The 21,878-nt window shown below is 38.8% G+C and overlaps 1 protein-coding gene across 2 annotated transcripts in view; it reads left to right on the top strand.

Moving 5' to 3' along the window:
* Positions 1 to 20,674: 20,674 nt before the first annotated feature.
* Positions 20,675 to 21,878, top strand: part of ripor3 (RIPOR family member 3) — an 88,387-nt gene continuing 87,183 nt past the window's right edge. For both annotated transcript variants that reach the window (XR_003935498.1, XM_030135314.1), the window contains exon 1: positions 20,675 to 21,520. The gene's annotated coding sequence lies outside the window, so the exon portion shown is untranslated. The remainder of the gene's footprint in view (positions 21,521 to 21,878) is intronic.

Genomic DNA, 21,878 nt, shown 5'->3' with positions numbered 1-21,878 from the left:
GGAGTGAACTTCCGGGACTCAACTCAGGGCAGGTGGTTAGCTGACCTCAACCAGATCTTGAATGATAATAATAACTGTCTACCATTTTCCCAGCCAGAGGGCACAAAATGCTTCACACCATGACAGAATCAACAGAGAGTGAAGAAAAAGGCACTTCAGACAACAGGCTAATAAAAGGAAAAGATTAACAGTGCAAGAATATAAAATAAGCTGTTTTCATTTTCCATAAACTTAATGGTTCATGGTGTACACAAATACAGTGGCTTTGTTGGATTATATGAGACATTAAAAGATTCCATGTTGGGGTTTGGTTTGTTTTACATTGTAAACTTTGGGTCCTGTTAGACTTGCTTTCACACTACGTTTCTGGTGGTGGACTAATACATCCTGTCATCAGCTACATGTGCTACATGTGACCTCTACAGGCTGTGAGTCCACCTAATTTTTAACTCCTTCCATCCTTTTGTTTGTTTTTCTGGTGTAAATTGGTCTAAAAGTCTGAAATATCCAGTAAGTGACTTCACACTGTACATGATCTGAACCATGGTTCAGTTTGAACTAGACTGAGACCAGATCTTTTGGTCAGACCCAGGATCGGCAGTTTGATCTATGTATTATATTTAGGTCATGTCCACACAAAACCGCATCTTTTCCTATCTGATCTTTTTCAGGAAATATTTGCATCCACATGAAACCACTGAAAACGATGTATTACAAATGCCAGGCCTGTATGTGGCATTGTAATCCTCTCACAAAAAACGGAGAACAAGATGTGGAGCATGCGCAAACCGATCAGGTAGTGACAAACACTACTCTGTAGTCCGCCATTATTGTTGTTGTTGTGAAGTGGCATCTTGCTTCCGGGGTGAAAGATTAGAGAGGTGTGGCTAGGACATCATCGTTTTAGAAAAGTTGTGGTTTGGTTGTACAGACAAAGACGCAAAACGGGTGTTTTCAAATTTATCTACCCTGTGACCTGGTTTCAAAAAGCTGCAGTTTCGTGACTGAAAATACTGCTCTTGTGTGGATGAAAGGCCTATCTGATACAAAACTTTCGTGGATACACCTGAAGCCGTCTTCGTATGGACAGGGCCTTATTGCCACCCAAATATGAGTTCCCCTGTATTTGAAAGTTACACAAAGCATCTCAAGCATTTTAAGGTTTTCAGTTTTAATTTTCATCATGTTCTGTACGTATTCATAAATACTGATTATTCTGGTATGTGTCCTTCGTCACTTCTAAAGAGAAAATAAGAAAACACTGTAAATCTTAGAAATCAGTGGGAACAAGGTAAAAAAAAAAAAAAAAAAAAGAGAGAGAAAATTAGTTTATCTATCACCTCATGAAACTGTCTGTACACTGGAAGGTTTTACTCTTAACCTGAGAAAAAATTCTGGCATTGTCCAGATTTTAGGAAGACCATCTCACAGTGCAACTGCTAGTGATCTGCTTAATAACTTATAGTAATTCAACATGAAATAACACACACCAATGATGTGTAAGTTTATGTAAGTAAAAAAAAGTCCATATTCTTCTACTTCCTGCTCATCAACTTTGGAGGTTTTGGTTGGTTAAAAATGTCACATTTGTAACAGTGCAATTATAAGTTTAGCCTCATTATACATCTATAATGGCACAGATAGACAGCATGCACTAATCAGGTACATTTACCTGTTTCGTAGCCTGTGATTCAGTCATACAGTCTACATTTGTGCTGCAGAGTGATGTTGCACAGAGTGGCTACAATAAACTCCCACCACTGATGAAATTCTACAATTTGATGAGTTTTTAAGTTGTTGTTTTTTTTTTGGTTTTTGGTTTTGTTTTTTTCTTTTTTTTTTTTTGTTAACCCCAAGGAGAAGATGCTGCAATTAGCTTTAGTTCACTGGGACCCCAAAATGCACTTAGGGTGTATTCACACCTACTTCGTTTGGTCCATTTAAAACAGACCAGAGTTTGTTTCCCCGTAAAGTCTGAACTTTTTTTTTCTTAGGTGTGAATACAAACATGCAAACTAAAATTCGAACTAAACAAGCGGACCAAGACCACCTCTTGGTCCAAGACAATCTAGAGGAGGTGGTCTTGGTCCATTTCCAAATGGACCCTGGGCCAGTTCATTTCTGGTGGGAATATAACCGGCCTTGAGCTGAAACAAACCAAGGAACCATGCGCCTTTTTGTGCTTGACGAACCACCGTAGCCGTGTGGCATTGTGGGTAATCAACAAAACTGGAAGTAACCGAGCCGCAAGGGTAGCCAGAGCTAATAGTAACAGCCATGAGCCGTGGACAGACGTGGAGCTATGAGGAGACTGAATGTCTCATTGACATTTGGTGAAACTGGCTCCAAATGAGCTATTCTTATTATTTTTGTAAGATTGTATCTGTAAAAATAGAATATATATTCCAAAATGATAACTGCATCTAGGACCTCCATGTTTATTTTCATCAACACCCACTGTCTCTGATTCACTCCACCCCCAACATTTCTGTCCAGTGCCAGTGCACTTCACCACATGCTTCTGTTTACAAATTTTGGTCCCCTAATAAAAAGTGCAACAAGAGTGCAATCTGACCCAAATGAAAAAAATAATGTCTGCATTTGATCCGAATCAAATAAGCGAACCAAAGGACTTTCCAGATGTGAATACACCCTTATGTAACCAAGACATCCTAAACAAAGTCATTTCTATCGTAAAGCACATATTTACTTTGGAACAGGCTGACTTATAGAACTGAATATGTATTGTCATTCAAGTACCTAAACTACTTGTGTTAAGGAGAACTGACTCTGACAGACTGGTGAGAATGATAACAGTGACACTCCCAGTCTGGCACAGTGCTCTTAAAAATGATTCCAATCCAGAGAGCTCAGTGCAGAGCAGGACAGGACACTGTGGTTGAGGAAGAGTTAAATTATTCTGCATCTGTTCCATGCTCCCCTGCAATCCCCACAGATCCTGCCTGCTTTCTCCCTCCCTCCTCTCCTCCCTCCTCTCCTCCTCATCCCCCTCCTTCCTTCCTCCCTTCACTTGGCCTCAAACCCACAGAGAGCAGGAAGAAGGAACTGTTTTTTTTTTCTTTTCTTTCCCCCCAAAAGGTTCAGATTTTGCAGGTTTTCATCACCACATGCAAAGTGTTGATTTTCCTTGGTGTTTCTTTCTTCTCCTAAAGCTAACGTATAATGTTGAACACTGGAGGAAACAAATAGGCAGTTGTGTGTCTTTGTGTTTGCTGAGAGACTTATGAACTCACTGGCCTCCCTTCCCACATGGATGTATGCGTCCACCATGCACACATCATTAGCTATCCATTTTATAGCAGCTGACCTCAGCCCACCTGTACATTCACTGTCCTTTTGACATCTTTTATTCAACAGTTCTGCTCTGCTAGAAGTAAACAACTAAAGTGAAGGACTGAATTTACATCATGCTTAAAGTAATGGACAGAGACTTATCATGAATCTCTTTATAGGATGAAAATGAAAAACTGTTATACTCTAGATGTGGTCTGATAGTCCAATAGATACTGTTAGATGTTATACACCCTATCCCAGGTTATTGTCAGTTGCAGATTACTTCACATGTAAAATTATGCAACTATAATACAAACATGGAGGCAGGATTGAAAACACCTCACTACTAAAGTGACAGAGATGCTGAGTTTAGTCTTTAAGTAATGAAGTGAAAAAATGAAGTGGCTATTGTCATAGTACTGTGGGACTACCTTTCTCATTTGTCTATTGCCACAGAGCCAGTCAGCGTCCTCCTTCCATCATATGTAGTCTGGTAACCTGACATCCTGCTGCCACAGTACTGTGGCAATAAGCATCGCACATGCCATGTGCCGATCTGGTTACAGGAAAGGGCTAGAGGACCAGTTACCAGCTACTTCCAGACGACAACACTCGTGGTATTTTTCTTTTGCGGATTCTGAAAGGTTTGTGTCCATACACGTAACGTGTCAGGAAATATCCCTAAGACTAAGACCCTAAAACATTTTTGTGATTTTTAAAAAAAAAAATGTTGCAGAGTTGGCTCTTTTTAATTAAACTGGAATGAGCAGGAATTGTGGAATGAGTTGTTTTTACTGATGATAACTTTACATATTTTCACAGGTTAGTTTTTTCCCTTGAAGAGAGCCTGCAAACATAGTGTTTGCTTCTGGAATTACTTTTCCGTATTTATTTATAAAGCATATTTAAAACAATGGATTTGACCAAAGTTGCTGTACACAGACCAATTAAACACAAAGACACAATAAAATCACTATAAAATTACAAAGTAATAAAAAAAGAGTAAAATACAAAAAATGGTTTATTCAGTGCAAAACTAGACCAGCCTCAGCAACAAGTCACACTGTGTCAAAGGCCATGGAGAACAAGTGGGATATTAAATAAGATCTAAAAACAGACGGTGAAGATGCCTGATCTGTAAAGTCAGTGTCTTCCGGAGTTTTGGTACTACCACTGACAAAGCCCAATCCCCTCTGAGCTTTGACCTCATTTTTGGGACAATTAATAGGAGCTGGTCAGCAGATCTCAGGAGCATAAGGCTGAAACAGGTCAGAGATGTAGGGTATAGTAAGAGCATTAAGACATTTATATGTAAACAAAAGGATTTTAAAGCCAACTCTATCATACACAGGGAGCCAACAGAGAGAAGCTAAAATAGATAGGGTATCTGATTACTGGCAGGGCATACGTGTTAATGGCCTGGATCTTTATCTTGCCATTCAGCTGACTTTTCAGGACCTGCCTTACCCTCTGTAAGTATTTGGCTGTGGCTGACCTCTAAGTTGCCTGGAGGTTCCCATTTGACTGTGGGATCCCCATGAATTTGTAACTGTCCTACTCATCCACTATGTTCCCTTCAGTTAGTTCAAGCCCTTCATTTGGGATCACCTTCCCTCTTCTAGATACCATCTGTGCACATTTATCTAGTTCGAATGACATCCTGATGTGAGGTGGGTGAGGTGGATCAGGGAGTCAATTTCACGCTCATTCTTGGCATACAACTTGATATCATCCATGTAGAGGAGGTGGCTGATGGTTGTTTCACCTTGGAACTGGTACCCAAAGCCACTCTTTGCGATGATCTGGCTGAGGGGGTTTAGACCTATGCAGAACAGTGAGGGGGGGCAGAGCATCTCCTTGGTATATGCTGCATTTGATGCTCACCTGTGCAATTGGCTTTGAGGTGGCCTCCTGAGTTGTCTTCCATTGCCTTGAATGGATGTAGGCTCTTAGTGTCCTGCTGATGTTATACAACTTTAGGGACTCCAGTATCCATGTGTGTGGCACTGAGTCATAGGCTTTCTTGTAGTCAGTCCAGGCAGTGCACAGGTTGGTGTTCCTGGTCTTTCGCTCCCAGGCCACTTTTTTGAATTAATTTGTCATAAAATGAGATCTGTTCTTATTGATGAGGCATGGCTTATGTAAGCATATTTTTCTTGTGCAGAACTCAAAAGGTTTGAGTGGATTTTTTTGGTCACAGTGGCTCTATTCCACACTTTGAAACTCATTTTCTTAACAAGACTCCAGGCATGTCTCCAGTTAGCTTTTTTGATGTTAACTCAAGGGTTCACATACCCTTTCCTCTGGCACTATGAGGTTTTTATTGTTCTCACTAAAGTCAAGAAAGATCAGAACTGTTTTGTGTTATTATTTTAGGCACATTATATTTGTTAATATCCTTGACTTAGATGAAGATCTGATTACATTTTATGACAAATTAATGCAGAAAACCATGAAAAAAAGTTTACATGCTTTTCCCTGCCACTTTAAACAATAAAATGCTTAAAAATGAATGAAGTGATCAAAGTCAATGATATAGTCACTGGATGAAAAAAATGAACAGTTAAAATAATTAAACAAAATTAACAAAAAAATGTTGTTCTTGTTATACAAAATAACAAGCACAAATTCACTGTTCTTCTTTAAAAATTTTCTAAAATTTCAGTAAAATTTGTGACACATTTGTGTGCTAACCAAGCCTGAATCTGCTGAAACTCATATCTTAAACTCATTCTGTTCAAAATCCATGTAAATGTGGGGCATTGTCTTAACATGAGGGACTGAGTGGGGACAGGGAATGCTGTGATGTTCCCCACAAAGCTCTGTCCTAGTCATGTGCCTTTGTGTCCTTAGGCAAGACACTTCATCCACCTTGCCTCCAGTCCTGCTACTCATACTGGTGTATCGATGCGTATCAATGCTTGGTGGAAGTCGGAGGGGCTGTAGGCGTGAATTGGCTGCCATGCTTCCGTCAGTCTACCCCAGGGCAGCTGTGGATACATATGTGGTTGACCACCACCACAGTGTGAATGTATGAGTGAGTAATGGATCCACTGTACGCACTTTGAGTATGTGTTATAGAGAAGTGCTGTATAAATCTAATCCATTATTGTCATTAATGACAAGCATGACCATATCAGACTGATTATATGAGACCTCATTTGATCTAACCCTATGGACAGATTAGAGTGTATGTCCCTTCAGCATGATGTACAGGAAAAAGGAATTGAGGAGCATTGTCTAAAGAGGGTTTTCTTAGAACACAGGCACATTGTGAACCACTGCGTCAGGATGCTGTGCTTTTTCACTCATGTGTGAAGCTCCATGCAGACAGACACACACTGCCTGGCTGCTGCAACCCCTCTTTGGCAGCCATGTCTGGTCCACAGCTGTTGCTATAGTAACTGATGCTGATCTACTGCGTGTTGGGCATCTTGCCCTGGTGAGGCAAAGGAGGACATGCTAACATATTTGCATCAGGAGCAGAACAAATAGATTAAAGACCAGCTGCTTTTCCTCAGATATCTTCAAAGTAAGCCTCTGTCATTGATTTCATCTGCTGCATGGTTCACAGAGATTGGAAAAGCTGTTTTTATTTATGCAACATTTAATTCTCTTAGATTTTACAGTCATGCTGAGATCAGCAATGTAACAAATTTCTGTAATTTCTACAGTAAAAATTTACAGTTGCTTCTTGTTCTAACAGTTTACAAGGTGTAACTGTATATTGCAATGCATTATGGGTAAAAAAATATTTACGTAACTTTGAACATTTGTTCACAGTATCACATTATAAAATTACAGGATGGTTGAGTTTTCACCTGGTCCTGACTGTAAACGATACATAATACAATTACACACTGTTAGTATTAGAAAGCGCAAAAGAGGACATGAAGGCGGACATGGGGGAGTGAACCCCACATCCATCCACTCAATAATGTGGAAGTAAGACATTATTAGCCCACAAAATTAAAATATGATTCAAGTAGTAACTTCATGCAATATACCTTGACTGTGTAGACGTCTGTTTCAACTCAGCATGTAATATAGACATATCAAAACCAGCATTTTAGTAAGAAAAATGTTTCTTTATGTGTGTGAGTGACTGTATTTCACATTATTTTATTTATCTTAGTCGTGTTTCTTACGGAATATACAGGGTGTGGGACTCAGAATGCACATTTTTGCAAATGTTAGCTAGCGAAAAACTGGATAAATTAAGCTAATGCTAGCTGCATGCTTTAGCCCTGTTCGGAAATGCCTCTGACAGTCCAGGTTCCGTTTGTGCCGCTGGCACGACTACAGTCGAACTGGAGCAGTCAAAACTAAAAAAACTAAAATACAATTAATGGTTGTTTCTAACATAAAACAACAATACATTGCTGTAATTTATATACAGCAAAAACCTGTAAAAAAGTATCCAGTACTATAATGTAATTAGTTTTACAATAATTAGCAAACAATTTTTGCAGCACTTCATTGGCACATTTTTTGCTTGGTATTTTCTATAAATTCTACAGGAAGTATGTTACAGTGTAGGCCATGAGAAAAGTTTTAGAGCCAAAAACAATGGAGCACAACAGACTTGACACAAGTGGCAGAAGAAGTGTTGAAATGATTTAATCCAGTAGAAGAATTAGTGTAACCTGTTCAATAATATATCATTATATAATTACACAAAATTGGGTTAAATTGTCATTTTCCATTCATAGCTTACACATGCCTTGTGTGTTGCTTATTGTACAGTCTGTTTGGGGTGTTAGTCCTCCAGCCACACCCACCTCTTCTTCGTGTGTCCTAGTAGTGTCCATGTATAAATCCCCTGTGTGTCTGTGGCTCTTCCCTTTTGAATATTGTCTCTGGGGAGAGACCAGTGTCCATATTATCACATCCTCTGTGTTTGTACATCTATTTGCTAATACTTCTTATTATTTATATCATCCATGTTTATTAAATTGTATTCATTTTTATACTGAACTTTATTATTTCTTCTATTGTCATTGAATGTTGGTTTTGTTGTCCATCCTGCACAGTGTTGACATGATATTTTTGTTTCACTATAGATCAGGGTACAGGGCACGAATTAGCATCCCTGCTAACTGTTTTATGAAAAAGGCTGTATGGGCAGCAGGTGGATGTGATGGGAGTCTGCTGGGGTGTCGATAAGGGGGTGTAAACATGACAAATTCATGGGGCCCAGTATTTGTGGGGGTCCATAAAGCAGTGGATGGGGCCCAGTGGATAAAGGATAGAACAGCAAAATTTCGTCAAAGATCAGTGGTATAAGAGAGGTATAGAAGTCAGGAGGCAAACAGTGAAAGTATGTAAAGTTTCAGTTTCGTTTTCACCTACGAGACGTTGTGTATGGAACGCACCCCCACCTACATTACCCCCCTCCCCCAACTTGCTATAGGGAATTTATACATTGTACTGTACATATGATTGTGTCTCTGTTCAGTCAATGAGCCGCCCTAACCCGACCCCCAAATAAAGTGTCCAGGGTAACCCGCTGATCCGCACCTCATTAATTTCTTTGAATAGGATGGCGAGGAAGATAAAATATATGAAATAACTAAAACTAATACTAAAACTAAACTAAACTAAAACTAAGCATTCAGAAAAAAATGACAGCTGATAAAAACTAGCAAACCTGCTCTAAAAACTAATTAAAACTAACTGAATTAGAGAAAAAAAGTGTAAACTAAATAAAACTAAACTATAATTAAAAATCCAAACCTATTATAACCTTGATCCAGGCTAAATTAATGGAGACTGCCTCTGCATGAATCACTGTGTACTGGGTTTATAAGCAACCAACAATAAAACACAACACAGAGGGAATGTACCGGTTACATTAGCATCAGGTGAAAACACTTCATTGCAATCAAAATCGCTGCATTCACACCTTATATAAAACACAGTTCAAGTGTGTATGTCAGTAGTGTGTCACTGCTGTACATAATCTAATTTTATATTAGACATTTTTTTGAACTCAGAAAAATTCTGTTTTCAGCTTTGTGAGGCTGCATTTCCCAAGAGGGTTTTATTGAATTTCAAGGTTCAGTGTGTAATATTTATGGACTTCAAATGGTGAAGTTGCAGAATGAAACCAACTGACATACAGTATCTGACAATGAATATGCTCCACCCTGCCCTTACCTATGGTGTTTGTTATGTCTGAAATTTTGTTTGTTCATTACCTCTGCCAAGAGGTATTGTGATCACTTTGCTTTGTGTGCGTACGTGTTTGTTTGTTTGTTAGCAAGATAACTCAAAAAGTTATGGATGGATTTTCTTGAAATTTTCAGAAAATGTTGATACTGGCACAAGGAAGGAAGGTCTGTGCTCTCTGAGTGCTTTTCTTGTTTTCTTTTTTGATTCAGTGCTTATCTTGTCCAGCATTTTGAAAACCTTTTGTGTTGATTTTGTTGATTATTTTGTTAATTTTTGTCCATAACTATTTTTTTCTTCTTTACACTATATCTTTGATGTCATTTCTGAAGGTTTTGTCTTGATCATAATTTCTTATTAATTTTCTGACAAACCAAACAACTAATTGATTAAATGAGAAAATTGTCAGTGGAAGTAACTGTTGCTCTGTTACACTTTTGCAGCAGGTGAAGGGGAGTGGAGTTTGTTAATTTTTTTTTTTTTTTTGTAATTATCTTTTTTTATTATTTTTCAGTCAGCATCATCTTAGCATTTTACATCATTTACATGACTTCTATGTATGTAAAGAGAAAGAGAAAAAATAAAATAAAACAAAAAAAACAAAAACACAAAACATTCTCAAACTGGGGAGCATTGACAGGAATAGTAAAAATATACAAAGCAACCCAAAATATAGTTAAAGGGAAATAACACATATATTTCACATTCCATTCTTTTCCCCTGTATAAGATGAACATTGAACATTTAAAGTGTAGCACGACCCCAGGGTTTACATGGATCTATATGCACATTACTCTTATCCAGTAAAATCAGCTCTTAATAGTTTTATAAAATCAGGTGTTTGTTAATTTTAATGTCCTCTGATGTGTCAGGTCATTCAAGCAGCTCATGGGTTTTGTCTTCAGAACATGGTTATTTTATTTGTATTTTCTCTTTAAAAGCTGATGAACAGTAGTTTTCCATGACTGCTTTGTCCACTATGTGAAGATTCTGTCCTTGTTGTCATGGTAAAGAAAGGGGTAGGTTGGTTTTCACCCAGATTAACAGTAGAGGGCATCAACGTACTGCAGTACCATCATCCTGTTTGCTGGCTTCACCCCAGACCAGCCAGATGAAAAGGTGACAGCTTTTTCTGAACACTTTAACAGTGATTCTTGAAGCTCTATCTCTGAGACCACAAACACTTAGGGAGGCTATGCTTTTACCAGGTGTAAGAATGGAAGGCACATTCTCTCCCCACAAAACAACCAATCATTTGTTTAGATTCCTTTTTTCTGTTTATGACTCTTTTTTTTTGTCCAACTGCACATTGTTGTTGAATGATTGAATATTTGGAGAAATAAATCATTTTTCTGGTAATCTGTTTGAAACACATGCCATACTTTGCATACCTGGTTACCTCTGTGTGGGTATGTTAATTACATAGAGATAAAAGACAACATGCTCTGCATACGGAACAAGCACAAGCCACATATTTTATTTATACTCTGTGTGTACAGTGTACAGTAGGGGTGTAATGGTACAGAACAATTTTGGTTCTATATGTTTTCGGTACAGTGAAGGACACCAGTTGGGGGGGCGGTATACCGGGTGCATTCTGTAACTACAGAAAACCGAAAGTGAAACTTAACACGGTTTGAATGTCCAACCTGGCTTCTGTGCCTCTGTTATACTCTCTGTTGTCATGTTTATGCTCCCTTATCGGCGCCCCAGCTTCAGAATAAAGTGTTTTGTAAACCTGCACATGGGTTCTGCCTTTGGCCACTCTGCTTCCCAAGTGATGGCGTTCTTCACATAGGCAACATGTATTCGTCTGGTACACCTCCATACAGGGCGGTTGCAAGATATCTGAGGGCCCTAGGCAAGAAAGTAAAGCGAGGCCCCTAATACATGAAGATGTGGTGGTCGAATCACCGAAGAAGAAAAAATTAAATCCATATGCGATTTCCTGTTTTCTGGTGCATTTAATGAGTCATGAATTACTCTGTATTACACAACACAGAGTATCCACTAGAGTTTAGTAAAGGACACAGTGTCTTCAATTAGGCATTGTTGAGGGGAATGACACAAATTGTCACTATCAATTGGCGCTGACAGAAATTTAAGCAAAGCGCCAAAAAAAGAAAAAAAAAAAAAAAAAGGCATTTGGTGAGAAGGCTTACTTTTGCCCTTATTCTAGAAGTATATGATTAAAGTGCGGAGGATTTGATAGTAACTTTGCAGGAGAAGAACTTCACTTCCCATAATGCACCAAAATGTAACGCCAGACCTCATTGGCAAAACTACCTGAGCACATGGTGCAAAGTGTTGTGATGTGTTGATAGGCAAGTGTGGGAAATATAGATAATTACAGAGTTTAAAATGTAGGATTGTGATTACATGGTTCACAGACATGGTTCACAGGCACCGCCATTCATTTTTTTGATGTTGTATTTGAATATTCTGAATATTTGACGATTTTGAAAAGTGTTGTAATTTCCTAATTATTCTAATTGTTCCTGAACGCCTCATGTATAGTTTACATGTGCCTCCTTGAACGTGAACAGAACTCAGTTCCGCAGGGAGGGCTCGGAGCTGATGTGAGGGACTGAACTAATGTTGGCTTGAAAATACAAACTTTTGCTGCAGTCCTACTCTAGTCCTCTTCTGTGCCTAAACCAGCTGACACACAAGGAACATATGTATGGATGAGACGGACAAACGCAATGGAAAAGGGACATTTTTCTCCTAATGGGATGGAGAGATCACCAACGGAAATTGCTAGCTAACCGAAAATGTCCACTGAACTGGATGGGTTATTTGTCCAAACTGGATGGGATTCATAGGAGCAGACAATTTTGTTTGGAATAAAGTTGTGTGGGTGACCGCAGCAGGAGCAGACAACAGTCCAGAGTAAGTGAAAACACTTCAGTAGGTTTAGCTTTGGCTTTTCATGACTAAATACTGTTAATGCTGTCGTACTTTGGTCCTCCACATCCAAATTATTTAGCTGAAAAGAAGTTTTGGAATGCTGTACAACAGTAGAAAAGGGCGATGGAGAAGTTGTGTTTCTTCTCTCCTTAAATTCTTCCAACAGAACACAGTTGTGTTGTGTGTATATGAGTAGTTGTTGAACTGAATCCTCCCCCTCTCATGCTAACATCTATCTGTGTGTTTGGTCACTGATGTGAGGGCTTTTGTTCACACACTTTCAAACATATCACACAGTTGTAGCCTATTTGGAGAAAACAATGGTTTACTTAATACTTACCGCTGTGTCGTTGGCGTTTTTCCTCTTCTTCTTTCTGTTTTGTCTTTTTGCAAACCCTGAAGGGTAGGAGCGCTTCATCACTGATGTTCTTTTAAAATGGCCGCCGCCATGCTCAGTGTGGACAGACCGTTTGTTCCTCCACTGACAGCAAGTGGGGGGTGTGATGGGGGGTGCGCGAGGGCGGAGGTCACTTCTACATGACCCTCATAGCGTTTGTCATTGCATGGCAGGAATCCCCCTAGTTTGGGGGGGCCCAGTCACAAAACAGTACAGGAGAGGGTTAGCGCTGCCTCACTGTGGTGGTGTGTTTACAATGGATGGTTTTTAATAAGTTGTACAGATAAATGACCATGTGGCCACTGGGGGCCCTCTTCAGCGAGGGGGCCCTAGGCAGCTGCCTACCTTGCCTACGTCATCCCAACGGCTCTGCCTCCATATTGTATAGAAGGCCTAGAACCAAAACAGTTCAGGAAAAACGAGTGCATCATTATACCCTTAGTGTACAGTGTGAAGTTGTTTTTATGTGTGACAGAACAGGACAACTAATAATCGTAGGGGAGAACTGTGGAAGTCATTCACAGTCTCTTTGGTTTTTGCTGGTGTTCAGGAGCAGGTTCCACCCACACCCCCATGTTCTGGTTTGTTCTCTTCCGACACACAGCCAAGAGTGGCGGTGGCGGTGTTGTCAGAAAGCTTCTGCAGGTGACAATGTGTGGAATTGTGCATAAAGTCATAAAGTGTAGAGGGTGAAAACGAACAGTGAGAGCACCGTCAGCTTCTAGCTAACAGCTAACAGCTCATCCTGGATGTAAACAATAGAGTGGCTGAATGGGTCTCTCAAGGTGGTCTCAAAGAGTCCACAAAAAACCCAGTAATTAAAGTAGCTCAAACATTACAAAACATTTATCCCTAGTTGTGCAACTCCTAGGGGAACAAATAAATACTAAAAGATACAAAAGAAAGGAAATTGGAAGAGAGAGCAACTGCAACTCATGGCCACTCAACCAGCACCATCTTACATTTTACTGTAAAGCATTAACATTATATTACATTATCAAATGCAGTTTGTTTCATAAATAATATATTGTGTTAGAGTAAATGAAAAGACTTTGCCACTTCCAATGACAAGATTGTGCAATGCTCATAATTCAGGTCTAAGTTTCTGTTAATATGATGAGCATTAAGTCTTAACAATAAAGATTCACCATTAACACATTTCCCAGCAGCAGTGCCATGGCCTGGTTCAAGACCATAACATGAGACCGAACACACTAAGAACGATCAGCCAAATTTGATTTTAAATTACCAAAATCAGAAAGAAAGCAGCAAGTCAATAAAAGGTGTGAGTGATCCATCTGTATTATGAGTGTGGATGCAACGTATTGCATGGATGGAATTGCATATGTGTATGTGTGGGATGTGTGTGAAAGGAAGAGAAACCAAACCAACTACGACACCTAGCCAGGTGAGAAACAAACGGAAAGACCAAAGGAAAAATAGGTCTAAGCTGTGTGGCCAATACAGCCCAAATGAGCAGTGTAGTACCCTCTGGGAGAGGCAGGAGGCATAAGGTTGTGGCCAAATATAGGGTTTATTTCATCCCACATCAACCTGTGAGAACTGGGATGTAAAGAGGATTTACTTTGGATTTACTCTGAGTTTTCATGAACATTGAAATTAAATATAGGAAATGAAATATAGGTTTTGACCAACTGTATATGTAAAGTGTCATGAGATAACTTTTGTTATGATTTGGCGCTATATAAATAAAATTTGATTGATTGATTGATTGATTTGATTGGTTTTCCCCTGTAAGTCGCTTTGGAGAAAAGCATCTGCCAAATACATAAATGTAAATGTAAATATAGGAAAATACATGATTTTACAGTGAAAAATGTAAAATACAGAGGATAATTTTTCAATATATGGTGATAAATCCTTTAAGAAATGTTAGATATAAAGAAAAATCCATTTGGGAAGTGAGACAAAAGTAGCACTGGGTCTTTATGGATTAACTCAGCAAATAGTTCAGATCCTTCCATTGGATAGTTACTGTATCTATAACAGGTTCTATAACCCTAATTGATGCAGTGAGTGGCTTCTCATTTATTAAATTACCGTCATTTTATAGAGAGATTGGGCTGTGGAGGGATGGAAAATGGTCATGTGGTCGGATGGGTCTAAATTGACCTTCTTTCCAGTTATGATCTGGAGTTGCTTCTTTTCGTCAGGTCTAGTAATCAATGTTGTGACACTGCATGAACAATGACTGCGTGTTCCCAACCAGTGTGGAGACCAAACCTGTGTCACTGTATTGAAAGATTACTAATGCTACTGACAAACATCTCCCAACTTTCCAAAACTGTCCTCAACTTGAACTGGATTCAATGAGCACACACAAGTGCCCAGTCAGCTGTTCTGGTGAGTGTGTACTGAGGGAGTGGAGCAGCCGAGGCCTCCAGACACACAGTATGCACGCGGCACTTCCTCCTTATCTCTGCCTGCCATGTGTTTGTGTGTGTGCTTGGCTGTGCTTCTGAAATGAATGTGCCAGCTGCAGTAAATATCGGAGTATGTGTCTATGTTAGCAGTCGACGGACGATGTGTGGGCGTGTGTGGTATGTTCAGTTGTGGAGCGTGTGTTTGTTACTTGATAGATCTTTTGACTTTGACAGATATTAGTGTATTTGCAACTCTATGTGCATGTATATTTTAAGGCGTTCATCTCAGCAGATCCTTCAAACTCTGAGAAATCCACTTTCAAAGGGATCAACAACAACATGCCTCCATCTCAGTGAACATTTGGCTTTTCCTCATGTCATGTTTTTATAGTGCTTTCAGTCAGCTGCATGGATCTTTTTTTTTAACAACCCATTTGAATTTGCTGCCAAAAAACGACTGAATTGCTGCACTCCCCAGATAGCAGTCAAAGTCAGTGTAAAGGAAATTTAGAGATTTGTTTCTTAACACATGATAGATGTTAGAAAATAGTTTCTGAAAACAAAAGACTGTGAAATATGGAATTTGTTGTTACGCCCAAGTCATCAAATACTGATGCTTGGTCATGAACTTTTGGCAACTGTTGTCAAAACCCAGGGTAACTGTAGCATCAGTTTTAGACACAAACACTACCAGAGAGAAATCAATGTCACTACATGTCTAAAACAGATGAGTGATCTAAGATGACACAGGCCAAGTGATGATGTTTAGTAGTAAAGCCCTTTGTAGGTTAGTTTGTGGACATCAGTGTTTTGCCGCGTTTCCACTACATGGAACCGGCTCAACTCGACTTGACACGACTCAGCTCGGGTACCAGATACTATTCCTGGAGACCGTTTCCATTACAGGATACTACGGACTTTAGAGTACCTGGACGTCATAGCCATGCAGCGTGTTACTTCCGTGTCATCTGCTCGATAAACTTAAATGATGATAAACTTGCTTGTTGCGTGTTGTCTCGTCAAACTCATGCTGAATTTTTACGTTGGCCACCAAAGACTGAATCTCCTGACTGAATGGTGTAGTTTTGCGGGCTGTTATCATGCAGATTAACCTACTGCTATATTTACTGTCAACTTCCGTATCTGTTTTTTGTAAAACAGCGGGTCACAGAGACAACTCACTGACCAATCAGTGGTCTGCAATGTTTACATGTCATATTTTAGTATCTGGTCGACTGTCTTGGAACCTCGGTGGAGGTGATACCAAAAAGCTAGTACCGGGTACCAGATTCCAGGTCCTTTTTCATAATGGAAATGCAAAAAGGCCGAGTCAAGTTGAGTCAAGCCGAGCCGGTACCATGTAGTGGAAATGCAGCATTTGTGTCCCATTTCATGCTTATTTTTGTGTTTTCTCTTTGCCTTTTTTTTTTTCCTAACCCTAACCAACTAATTTTTATTATCATACTGCGATTGTAATATTGTCTAGATGTCTTTCAGACAAGCCCTCATGTTGACAATTTTCTTGTAAGGCTAACCTGCGTGTCAAAATGTAACTCCCTGACCAAGTGTCAGTATATGATGAGCTGGGAGTGAGATTGTGCAATATTATCATAATGTCAACAGAAATGAGCTTCCAAGTTAATATTAGAGAAGGTCCTTCAATGACAACCCTGGATGTCCACCTAGTTTTGGTATGCAGATGATCAACAACATGTTAAATACTGTCTTAAACAGAAGCTGCTAACCAGTAGATAGTGAGCTCATTAGACATTTGTGGACTGACATAATTTCATTGTCTTGTGTACGGGTCATCAATCCCACTACATGACTGATTGCCATTCAGCTGTCAGTTCTGCTGCTGTAACATTTATTGATGTTTATCAGCATTTATTAACATAACTTGCCTTGTCAAATAAGAGTCCCACATGCAGGATTCCATTAGATTGTCTCTTGATTTGATAATAGGACACAAAATCACCAGTGCATTTGTAATGTCACGATAAATGTCCCAATTTTTTTTCCACCCCAAGTTGCATTCATTTTTGTCAAGATCTTATATCAGTAGCTGGCCTTACATTACAGTTTTCCGCAAAATAAAAGCAATATTTCTACAATTTTGACAACTTGCATGTGCTTCCATTGAAGAGTGTTTGGCCTCTAATGCGTAATTCTGTACAGTTATCGCAAGACGTTGGTTTAAGGAAGATGGACGCCCTGAGTTTCATGAAAAACATCCATGGTGTTACCACTGTAGTGTTGGTTCATCTACTGCTATTGCAGTGACTGTCTTAAACACAAGAAGAAGGGAACATATAATCTTCCTAATTTATGACAGCGGCCATGCAGAATGGATTTGTGGGAGAGAACTGTACATTCACCAAAGAGTTGTGGATCCAGAATTTCCGCACGACCCGGCCAACGTTTAACAAACTGTGTGATGTTATTGAAACTCTCATGGCACCAGACTTGTCATGCCCTCGGGAAGGAGTTCCTACACAAAAGCAAGTGGCTACTTCCATGTACAAAGTAGAACCACCTGTTCTGAGTACAGGGTCATAGGTGAGACATTTGGCCTGAGCAAAACCACTATGGACAGATGTGTGAAAGTCCACAAAATGTATTTCCATTCCACTTTTGCACTACACTTCTATATCGAAATGTCTCAAAAAGCACCTCATAAGACCATACATTTTTTTTGCAATCTTTGACAGTTTTTGCGACATGTCTGTGTTTCCATTACCAGTTTTCTATAGTGCAATTTACATTTTGCACATCTGTGAGAGCAATGGAAACCCAGCTAATGGTGGGAGAGTCCGAACACCACGTGAAGTCTTTTCCATCGTATTCCAAAGATTCTCCGTGGGGTTCAGGTCTGGACTCTGGTGGCCAATCCATGTCTCATGCTCCCTTACACAGTTTGAGCCTCATAAATCCTGGCATTATCCCATCTGTTTATTCTTTGGCTAAGTGGTTAAGAAGTGAGACGCTATTCAGTGCATGGGTTAAAGAACTTTTTGCAGCTGTCAGTCAGTAAAAGATGTGACATCAACAAAAATCCACAGACGCTTTTCATAAGAAGTTTAAATCTCATACAAAATGTACTTATTGAATATTGACATTTTGTAAATGTTCAGAGAAAGGAAGTTACAGACAGAGATCAACTGTGTATAAATGTTACTAACCATATAAAACCCAAGTAGCTTTTGGCAACTTTCAGCTTTCTCACTTCTCACTGTCTCATTGTATCAAATTAGTTTTCAGAGGTAAAAAAAAGGCTGATGACCCCCAATCTAAAAAAACAAACAAAAAAAAACACCTCCTGAATGTAGATTCCAGCTAACTCAGTCCATCTTTGTTCCTCACTTGTCAAGTCTCATCAAAATATTTCATCTTTTGAAAAGATTCTGCTACTTACTAAAGAAACAATCATAACAACACCAACAAACATAACCACAACAAAGTCAGAGGTTAATTAAACTGTCTCACAGTGAACTGAACCCAATGTCCCCTCATCCCAGTTTCTCCCAGAGTGATCTGGACAATGTCACAAACACAACAGCTTCCAGGTCAATTCACATAAATGCACATTGGGAAGACAAGCTACTGAACTATATCATACTCTAGAATCTTTGCATTTCAGCTTTTCTCTTAAGATGTACATTTAGTTTCAAATTTTATCTTGACTATTAAGCTACAGATAAGTGTTTAATGCTCTTATGTACTAACACAGGATAAAACAGTTTGACACAATTTTTTTTTACAAACTATTAATCTCTATGGACAGTAACTGAAGGGTATCCAAATCCTTTAAAAAAATCTGCCATTTTACTTTTAGCTCTGTACGAAGCAAATATATTTAAACATATCAGAGTGAAACATATCAAAATCTCAATCTGTATTATATTTTATGACCATTGTTTTAAAGGTTGGTTTGCCTCAATTGTGTTTATTAACCCTTTCATGCATAGTGGTCACTCCGGTGGACAGTTATTCTCCAGCTGTTCTCTTCTATATTCATGGGTTTTGTTGTTTTAGTTCCATATAAGCCAACACAGTGGACACTTATGCATCATCCCACACTGTAAAAAAAAAAATCTGTAATTTAACAGAATTTTCACTGTTTATTTTTCAGATTTTTCTTGTATTTTTAAGATACAGGAAAATATCAATTAAATGACAAAAATAGACTGTGATTTTACATGTCAAATGTAAAATAACATGAAAAAACTGTAACTGTGAATAACCAGAAAGTTTCCATTTTTTAAAAGAAAATTTTTCTTTTTTCCACAGAAAAATACAGTTAAAATACATTTGCAAATTTATTGTAATTTCATAAATATTTCTTTTCTGTTCATGAGATTAAACTGTTAATTTAAAGTTTAATACTTAAAAAAAATAATAAAATGAGATAAAATTACCGACAATTAACTGTTAAAGAAGTATTTGTTCTGTAAGTTTAACAAGACTTGTTTGTTAATTTTTGTTTTGTTATTAGAGTATGATAAAATATGAGAAAACATCAGAATAGATGCATTAAAAATGTTTTTATCTCATAGTTTTCACACAGTATATCACTTTCTGATATTGCATTTTAATACATGTTTCTTTGCTTCAGAAATTAAACACATCTTGGACATATTTGTAACGCCATAAAAAATAGGTTCATTAAAAAAATTTCAATCACATTGTTTTTTCATGCCTAAATAGGAATAAAAACACTTAGGAAAAAGAATCTTGACTAAGGTTCTCATAATTTGTGCATCAAAGGGTTAATATTAAAGCCAAAGAGTTCAAGCCAGTCACAAGAATAAGATGCTCTCAAGGCAACATTTAGGAACATAGATATATACTAGTGTATAAACTAGTGTTTGGTATTTTGAGGAAATGGACTGAGAGTATAACAACAACCCCTGCTATAAGGAATTGTGTTCATATCACCACATACCTGTATTTGCAGTGGTTTATTGTGAATGTAAAAGTAATTTGTTCACAGATGTATTTAACATTTTGTTTAGGTGGTGGTTGTGGTGGTTATGTTGGAACACCGAAGTTTGCAGACTTATACACAAGAGACCAGGGGTCACATCCTGTTTCATACTGTGTTTATTTTTGCCTTTCCTCCATAACCCTTAACTGTACTTAACTATAACCATGGCATTGGCAGATGAAGGCTTTCAATGTACAAACACTACTTCCTCTCTTCATTTCTGTTCATTTGATATAGATGTGAACCCTCTAACATGTTCCCCCTTCCACCAATGGCTCAGTGTAGATCCCAACATACAGACACGATGAGTCTGCTTTCAGTATGTTTATTTTCACAGACCCATATGGCATTAAAGCCGCAGTGTTACTGATGTATATGGTCTGCACTGGAGCCAAATGCTTTTAGTTTGAAAACATTCTGCCAAACATGATCCTCACAGAGTTCAGAGGGGGGAGGGGCATAGGAAAAGAGTAGGAGGAGGAGGTGGGCTTCGGATACATCGGTGAACAGCACAGAAAGAAGGCACAATAACATAAAGAGAGTAAAGAAAGCAGAGAAAAGGAAAGGAGGGGAAAGGGAACAAGGAAAAGGAAAGTTCATGGGGAGTTATACTGAGATAAAGGGCAGGAAAAGCATTAGTAAGAACAGAGCAAAAATAACAAATGAGCAAATGACAGAATGAAGAAATGAGGCATCTCAAAGATGAGAGGGAGAGAGAAAACTGTGGGAATGAAGTAGAAGCAGAACATGAAGGAAAGACTTATGCAGAGAAAAAAGATGAGTATGAGAAGTGTTTGAAGAGGGATGACAAAGGAAAAGAGATGCAAAAGTTGAAGAACAAGTTGGAAAAAGTGAGAGAAAACAAGGAGTAGGAGCAACAAAGAAAAGAAAAAATCTTATAAATTTAAGGAGACAAAAAAGGGGGGGAAAGTAGATTGGATGAATGCTGAAAGAGGAGGAGAGAAAGTCAAAAAGAGGGAGTGGAGAAGAGCTGAGGGGAGAGTCAAGAGAAGAGGCTGGAAAAGAAAGTGTGTGAGAGAGAACAGAGAGAGAGAATAAATGAAGAGCTGAAGAAGAAAAAGAAGGAAAGAGGGGGACTTTTTCCGGTCTCGGTCTGATGTCGTCCTGAAAGCCTCTGCAGAACTCAGCGCTATCAGGAGCGAACAGACAGCTGCCAAACCCACTGACACACACACACACACACACACACACACACACACACACACACACACACACACATGCACACACACTCTCATAAACAGTGAACACACACAGAAGAACTCCCCAGTAGGGTTGGACATGGCTGGTCTGCTGGAGCAGTTTGGTGTGGTGTGTTTGGAGTGACAGTTGGGAATAACCGGCCCCAGATCCAGTCAGGTAGGTCTAATCTGCTTTTAATGACTGCAATGCGTCATTTGGAGTTGAATTATGGGTAGCCTATGTGTTGTCTCTTATTTATTGCTTTAGCATCACATATTTAAATTATTTCAAGCATTTCACTAATTTGTTACAAAACCAGTCGAGTTTGTTTTTGTTTAATTTCTGGGAACATTCTTAAGGGTCAGTTAAATGTTTAGAATAATGAAATAATAAAAGTGCTGGTTTGAGGTTGCAGTTTACAGCATGAGAAACAAACTCAAAGTGAGCAGGTTGAGTGGTTGCCATGGCGTTTAGGAGGAGCGAACAGCTGGGTGTGGGTAATGTTATTAGCGGAGAATGGAAAAATGTTATTTGA

This window comes from Sphaeramia orbicularis, chromosome 5 (assembly GCF_902148855.1).
Source record: "Sphaeramia orbicularis chromosome 5, fSphaOr1.1, whole genome shotgun sequence".
NCBI classification, from domain to species: Eukaryota; Metazoa; Chordata; class Actinopteri; order Kurtiformes; family Apogonidae; genus Sphaeramia; species Sphaeramia orbicularis.
This window is presented reverse-complemented; position numbering and strand designations above follow the sequence as displayed.